This window comes from Thalia democratica, chromosome 4 (assembly GCF_965202585.1).
Source record: "Thalia democratica chromosome 4, ktThaDemo2.hap1.1, whole genome shotgun sequence".
In the NCBI taxonomy this organism is placed as follows: domain Eukaryota; kingdom Metazoa; phylum Chordata; class Thaliacea; order Salpida; family Salpidae; genus Thalia; species Thalia democratica.
This window is the reverse complement of record NC_139168.1, coordinates 34,544,790-34,553,672: the sequence shown is the minus strand read 5'-3', so window position 1 is coordinate 34,553,672 and position 8,883 is coordinate 34,544,790.

Here is an 8,883-nt window from a genome sequence, read left to right as displayed (position 1 = left end):
GCTAGGATCTCTATTAGCATACACTATTTTTAAATTTTGAACAGTTGAAACTATAAGTATTGATATTTAGGTAAATAAATAAATCGTAAAAAGTAAACAATTGTAAGTATATGGAGATTACAATGACAATCTAAATAAACAGAACTTTTATAAATTTTACAAAATTATTGCAAAAACATTTGGTATACTTATGTACTATTTAAAAAAAAATTGTTAAACTATTAGTTTTATTAACTTTTAATGGGCGCAGAACTAATCAACTTCTGACAAATCAAATATTAATAACTTTGAGTTTTTGTTGGTTATCTATTTATACAAACTGAAAAACAATAATTTTTCACCATGACTATGTTATTAATTAAACCTACAACAGTATTTTTCTTGAAAAAAAAAAAAAAACTAACTTTTGAGATGTGACTTAAATAAGTTTTAAAACTTTATAAAATTTAGTAATTTTTAGTAACTCTTAATTTCCTGTGTTTAGGTACTTTTTTTCTCACTATAAATTTCTAGTAAATTAGACATACAAAGCTTATTATACATTTTAAAAATATATACATTTTTTTTTAATGGTCCATAAACATTTATTTAAGAATTTGAAATTTGGAATTTAAGTTATTATGTAGCCACTGAAGAAAAATCTTGTATATTAACGTTTTAATAATAATAGACACACATACTTCCAACTTAGCAATCACCCAAGGATCAATAGATAACATAAAATCTCAAAGTTTGTCATGTGCACATTAAAAAGCTGTATGCTTGCACTTTAACTGCTTATGTTTGACCCAGTTTGAATTTAATCCCACTTGCAAATAAAGGCAAGCTAAGTTTCTTGGCTGATCCCCTGGTTGTGGTGGAAAAATTCCAGTTTTTTTTTTAATTTTCCAAATTCCAGGTTTTTCCAGATAGTTTTTGCCTAGATTGACAAATTTCTGATTTTCCCAGGTTTTTGGCTACCCTGTATAATTTATTGAAATAATTTTTAAAATGTAATTTTTAAATTTCGTTTTTAACAAAAAAAAACATTTTAGTTTCTAAGCTAAAGAAATTTAAGAAGTTAGAGTTACTAAATGCTTTAAAAACAAAATAATTAAAATGTAAATAAAATTTATTAAAAAACTGTAAAAAACTATAGAAATTTGTGAATACTATCCTTTCCACTAAATCTATTAAAGTTCTAAAATTAAATAAGTGCTTAATAAATATTGTAAGTTTGTCAATAAATTAAAAGATGAAAAAAATCTAAACTAAGTATTTGTAAATATAACAAATTTTTAAAAGAAAATAGGGATTATTTTAATAAAAATACTGCTAAATATTGTTCAGGATTAGTAAAATGTTTTTAGTTTTTATTAATTTTCAAAAAGTTAATTGAGAACTGCATTTAAATATGGAACAAATGGTAGTGTGCGTTCTGAAGTTCCAGGTGTTCAATTTAAGAAAAATATTGCAAAGAGTATTTCTTTTTATTATTCTTGAATGTTTAACACGAAGTATAAAGTTTTTTCCAAGTTACTAAAATATGCTGAGGTGAAGCATTTTATAAATTTAGTATAAATAATAATACTATTAATTATAAATGTACTTCTGATTTATCCTTATTTTACTTTCAAAGATTTAGTTTGTGAGATATTGAATAAATTTATTTTGTTAAATTATATACGGCATAAAAAACAGTATGATTTTATAAAAAAAGTACAATTAAACTAATTCTTATTTGGATTGTTGAGTAGTTGATTGAAACTGACTAAAAAAATAGATAAATTTCTTTACAGTTTTGGATTTAGCAAAAGCCTTTAAGTTATAAAATACTCTTTCAAACTCAAATATACAAAATAATATAAAAGGTTCAATACTGAAACTTTTTTTAATTTATTTACAAGATCTTAAAATCCAATTCAAAGAAACTGTAACAAATAACATTTTTTTAAGTGTGAAGTTTTTGATACTGCTAAGTTCTTGTTAAGGTCCTATGTTGTTTATTGTATTAATTAATGATATATTCAAAAACAGATATCAATATGAAACTTTTTCATAATGATGCTACCTGAAGTATCCACATACTAGTTCTGATTATGTGTACAGTGTTATCAATAAGAAGCTGAGTCAAGTGAAACAGTTGCAAGCTAAATATTTTTTTCCAAATAACTAATCCAAAAAAAATTTACTTTTCATATGAAACTTAATTAAAGTGCAACTTTACTTTAGTGATAAAACTTTGGTATAGTTTTGGATGAGAAGCTGAGTTGTAGGACTCATTAAAAATCCTTCATATCAAAGCTGTCTGGAATTGCTATGTTTTGTCAAATTTCTGGTATTATTCAGACACAAATAAGCTAAATTTAGTGTACTTTAGCTTGTTTTATTCACACATTTAATATGGTATATCTGCATTAAATGGTTTTACTAACAGCTTTTTAAAATCAATTGCTTGTATGCATAAAATAATTTCTAAGAAATTTTAAAATTCCTAAATGTATAACAACTATACCTTAAACAAATTTTTGTTTGTTTTAATTTAAATGCCCTGCTTGAGTAATTGTGTGGCAATAGGCTAGAGTTGTCAAAATGCTAACAGTTGTTATGCCAACTGAACATTGAAACAAATAATTTTTGTTTGTCTAAAGTTAATAACTTTATGCTTGAATAAATAAAGCAATGCTTATTCACAAGTATGCTATATGATATGGGAATTATGCTTTAGAATATTAGATAAAGGTTTATTTGACAATAAAAAAAAGGCTCAGCAAAAGGATACAGTTTTGTACAGTACACGTTAACTTTTTGTTCAGTACAGTAGAGGAGGTAACTGTTCTAGTTTTTGGGCCAGTTTTATCAGAACAAGTCTACAAATGTAGTTATGAAAAAGTTTAATACTGATGTAAGAACATTTAAAACTGTAATAAAATTATCATCTAATAAAAGAATTATAAACTAAGTAGCTAAAAAAACTAGCACATTTCAAAAATTTTATTACTAAAAAACTCATTTTTACTTGATATTAACATTTATTTTGGTTTTTAAACTTAGAATTACACTGAGGGCCATTGAAAAAAAAAAGTTTCTATATAGCTATTGAGGTAAGGAAAATAATTGAATTTAAAGTTTGGACATTTTTTGAAAATTCTTGGATGACGTCATCATGCTAACTTCACTTTTGTTCTACATATTATGGTAGAAAAACACCAGACTCATTCTTCTCTCAACAAAGATATACGTTTTTTGACTTAAAGTAATACTAAATTCAAATAAGTATTAAAAAAATTATGTGAAAAACAAGCTTTTTTAGATTGTATTTTTTCATTGTCTTTTTTATAAAAGATTTACTATCTTACAATACTCCTGTCTTTATTTTTTTTAGTTTGAAAATCCTTTTTATTTTTGATAGAAAAGATGAAAAGTTCAAAAATATTTCAACTATGGTGCTTTACCTTACTTAGAAATTTTATAATAAATTCAATTTAAGTTACTAACAAAAAACAATAATCATTTAGGAGGAAAGCAAAAGTTCCAGAAAAAGCCTTCTAAATGCTAAATAAACAGATTTTTCTTTAATTAAGCTGCTATGTTCGAGTAATTTTTGGCAATTCGTACATAGATGTATAGAGTATGTGTACTATCACTGTATATTGTACAATTTGCAATATTTGATAAATCACCGCAGAATATTTGAGTAATATTTTTAGACTATTTTAAAGCATATTTGTTGAAGGTTTAAAAAATAATAATAATACTATACTAATAGTATTAATTTTAGTTCTTTTAGGTTTTAAACTATAAAGTTTTAGAGAAAAGATTTTGTTACTAAATACCTTGATTCATGCATAATAATAATCAGTTTTGTTACAACTTTATTATCCTAAAAATATTGACCATAAAATTCAAGGCGTTTCTGGTTTGTTTTTTCTTCTATTTATTTTAAATTATCAAAGTTTATTGCTTTATTTTTTGATAAGGTAGGTTAGGGGTAACCGTTTAAATTAAAAATTTTCGGTAATATGGGTTAGGAATAGGGGTTTAAACATTAGTTAATGTTCTGCTCTAATATTACCTTATCTCATTTGCTAAATAAAACAATTTTAGAATTTTTAAAACCTTATTGCTGCAGCAGATCCATTAAAGCAGCGATTCTTAACTTGGAGTAAATTTACTTTGTTTAAGGGGCTAAATTTTCTTTATTACAACTTATGTTAAATAATGCTTAATAATTGTCTTTTTCTTATAAGTTAACTTTAACTGTAATTTTTTCTATATTAAGTAAACTCTTTAAATTTTACGAATTTATGTATTTAATAAGCACAAAGTTCTAAACTCTATTTTTTTCCTCAAAATTAAACTTTTTTTAGTATATAGGAGGAGATTAATCTGATAAATACCTTTTAAAAAAGGGTAAGTTTGGTAATAACTTTCTAAAAAGAGGTAAAAGAAGAAAAAAAGGTTCAGAACCGCTGCGTTAAAGGATTAATAATTTGGTAGTTAAGTCATTGCTTTAAATATATAGCTAAACAAAATAAAAATTTGTTATGTTTCATATGTGGGAATTCTATATTTTGTATTAATGTTGCAACTAAAGCTTGATTTTCAGTAGTGATTTACAAGATCCACATTATGGAAAATGGGTCAATTATGCAGGGTTGCCACTCGGTCAGGAAAAGTCAGGAAAATTTTAGAAAATGACAAAAGTCAAGAAAAAATGGGGGGTTTTGAAAAAAAGTCAGGAAATTTGATAAAATTTAAAAAAAAAGTCAAATTTTGTCAGTTTAAATTTACAAAATTTATTGTTTTCCAAAGCCTTCAAATGGTAAAAATTAATTAAAAGTCCTTTAAAATCAGAAAAAAAATCCAAAGTTTTCCTAGAAATTTACAAAAATATTTAATTGTATTTCCAATGCCTTCATCTGGTATGAATTAGTAAAATATCCTTTACAAAACTGCAAAAAATTTCTATTAACATATTGAATAAGTACCCTACTTGAACAAGCAGATTTTGTAAGCTTTTTAGTATTGATGATCTGTAGCAAGGACACTTCCATAGTGAAACTGTGATATATACACAAAAGTTTATCTATCATAATTTTAGAATCAAAGTGTTTTTTGTTTAAGTAAATAATTGAGTTCTTTACAACTAAGCAGCTAGTTTAGTATTTTATGTAACAATTTAATATGTATACTTTACCTCTTTATAATTTTTTGAAGTTGTTTAAATTTATAAAATAAGTTATAAGAGAGGTATAAGCCAAGATTAAGTTTACTTATTATTTGTATTTTTTGTAGAGTAACTTAAGTTTTTAAAGTAAATAAGAGTATACTTATTTGTTACAAATTTTATACTAAATGGTAAGAGTAAATATTTTATAAATGAATGTAAAAATAAATGAGTGCCAAAAGAAAAGAAATGAAGCCCACAAGTTGTTGGATGATTTAGAGAAAAGATTCTCTTCAACAAGTGTAGGGGTAGCAGATGAGAGCGATTTAAATAAAATGAGGCAAATTATTTTAACTGCCAAGAAAATGAAGCGGAATGCAGTTCAGATGAAGGAAACCATATCTTCATTTGATGAAGAGGTTGAAGGCTAATAAAAATACAGAGAAAATAAATTTTAGTACATACATTTAAAAAAACAGTATTTTATTAAGTTCTTTATTGTTTTGATGTTTTAACTGTAAAAGTTTGTTATTGTTTTATTGCTTGAGTTGTAAAAGTTTCTTATTGATTTAAGGTTTTAATTGTAAAAGTTCCTTATATCTCGTTTTGTTTATTTGGATACATTTATGCTAGGCAATGCTAAAAAGTTGTGTCTTTTTTCTGACAAGCTCTGTTTATAAGGTAATAATACAAGTATTTTGCTGATAGAGCTGTTTATTACAAACATCATTCATACATACACAGATCAAGGTTCGTGCGCGTCAGGCTAAGTCAGGCTAAATCAGTTTTTTTTGAAAAAAGTTAAAAAACATCAGGCTAAATCAGTTTTTATGTTTAAAAATTTGAGAATCTCAGTTTTTGTCAGTTCAAATGCATGAAATTTTTTTAATTAAAATCAAATTGAGATGTGAACTTATTTCTAAATAAAGATTTAGTTATTAAAGACAAAATCAGTCAGTATTTGTAAAAATAAAAGCTTAGAACCTTTTGTTGAATCTCTAAAATAATTTTAAGAATCTTCATTATTTTGTTTTCAGTAGATTATATACGTCATAATTATAAAAATTCATAAAAAAGTACAGTTTAAACATTACAGTTTAGTTCAACAACTTAGCTGTTTGTCTGAATTTGTTTACATGAGCTTTGTTTTTCAGAGCTTAGTTGGTTAAACTGTTTTTTATTATATATTTTATTATATACTATATAGTTGTATACATGTTTTTTATTCATTTGTTTATAAAGATTTTTTTGAATAGCTTATGTAATAACATAAAAAGCTTAAACTGTTTTTTTAGTTTGAGTAGTTATTTCAAAAATTATGTTGTTAATGAAAATATAAGTTTTAGAGTCCAGATCATGTGTTTAATACTTATCTTTATGTATTCGTTTAAAAGGATTCTTTGAAATAACGTATGTAATATCATGATTAGTTTAATTTGTTATTTCAAAAATTAAGATGCTTTAATGATAACATAAATTTTTTGAGAGATGTGTTTAATTACATTTTGTTTTTATGTTTTACAGACTTATTCACATTTCTGTTTTAATAAAAGCTTCTGGTCCAGTCATGTAACTTATAATTGACGAATTCAAGTACTAATTGACACGAACCCTGTATATGGGTGATAAGTGGTGGATGTAACTAAGCCCCAAAATTTAATAAAGGTATGAATTCATTGAAGCAGAAATTATAATGACCAGTTAAAAATATTCAAGTTGCTGGGTAAGCAATGGATAAGTGTTGAAAAATAATTCATTTGAATTTTTATTTTCTTTAAAAGTAGTTTTGTGAATACTTTTATTGCGTTAATTTGCTAATTAGTACCCCCCAATACCCAAAATGCCTTCTGAAGGTGATTTTTTCTACTTTGAAAAAATGTCAGGCTAAATAGGTCTCTGTCAGGCTAAATGAAAAGGAATTTCGCGCACGAACTCTGACAGATGGTTCAAGTGGTGTACTGGAAGTTTGATGATAGAGTTCAGCAAAAAACTGTTGTTTTTAACCTGTATTAAAACTAGATTGAAAGCTTTATATAGTTTCAAGTATTAGGTTATGTATTTTAGAATAAGTTTAATTTAAGAGTTTGATTTAGAAAAGTCAGGAAAATTTTAGTAAAAAGTCAGGAAAAGTCAGGAAATTTTTCTCAGCTTGATCAGTTGTAACCATGATTATGAACAAAGAGGCTTTTGCACGAAGGGTCAATTTTGCAGGAGAGTGAAAAAAATAAAAACTTCATAAAAGAAGAAACAAAAGTAAGTAACCAACCGAGGATTAGAGGTATCAGCGCTAGTTAAAACAATGAAAAGAACATTATTAATAACAAAAAAATAAATTATAAAAAAAATTATTGACCAAGGATTTACTAAAAGATAGAAAAAAATATTTAAAAAATAAAAATATCAACCAAGCATAATAATTAGGGGTACAGGGTTGCCACTTTACTTCGAAAAAACCTGGATTTTGAAAATTTAGGCAAAAAAAAAACTGTAAAAACCTGGAATTTTAACAATTTTCACATGTTCAGTAGTAAAATTTCGATTTGACTCAAAAAATCTAAAAAATAAATAAAACATTTTTGTTGTCATCAAAAATTTTTTCTATCACAAAACATATTTAAAGTAGCTTTACAACAGGGTTTCCCAACCAGGGGTGCTCGCACCCCTTGGTGGTGCAAGGCAGCATTCAAGGGGGTGCAAGATGGCTTTTAAATTTTGTTTAATAGATATGAAGATTTTTCTTTAACTTGGGTGACTGTAAGCCAAAACTTTGTTCACTAAACATAACTATCGATTTTAAAGCTAACAAGCAACTCAAATCATTAGAAAAAAAACTGATAATTACGCCATAGTATAATTGAATAATTTTAACCCAAGTTTTGAAATTCATTACTAAATTAGTAATAAAGAATAACATTTATTTACAATTTAATAATAAATATAAAAAAATAGTCATTAAATTTAAAGTGGGTCTTTTGTTAATTTCTAAATCTTTTTAAGAAAATCTAGCATAAATAAAAACTTAATTTTCCGTTAAATACGTTGTGAGTAATTGCCAAACAAAGTGTCAATAGGAGTTTTATTGAAGAAACAGGATTAGTTTTTTGTTTTTATTTTTGTTAGTTAAAAATTAAAGTTTTGTTTTTGTGTTTAAAAATAGATTCATTTTTATTTTGTTTGAATAAAAGTTAATTGTTTTTTAACTTATTTAAAGATAGAGCAGGTAGAATAACAAGTGATGAGCTTAAAACTCACTTGCTTGACCTTCAGAAAACGTTTATTGTTGCAGAAGGAGTCTGAGTTCTGCTGTTTTTTACCTTAGAAAATACTTATGCAGTTTGTTGTATTTTTTAATTTCCACATAATTCTTTTGTTAATATAGACACCACTATAAAAAATTGATAAATAAATCTTTATCGTTTTCTATAAAATTGTTCTTAAATAAATTACCACATGTACTGCAAGGGGTGCAAGAGCAGAAAATATAAAATTTCAGGGGTGCGGGGCATTAAAAAGGTTTGGAACCACTGCTTTACAGTATCTTTTCAATGTTTTTATACTATTTAACACAGTTTCTTATCTTAAACTTAAAATTAAAAATAGACCGTAAAATGTGTACTTTTAAAAACTTGGAAGAAATTTGGAAAACCTGGAAAAAAATTTGAAAAAACAAGTGGCAACCCTGGTGGTAGAAAAAATAAATAACAAATAATAAATAATATCAATTACTAACAAAA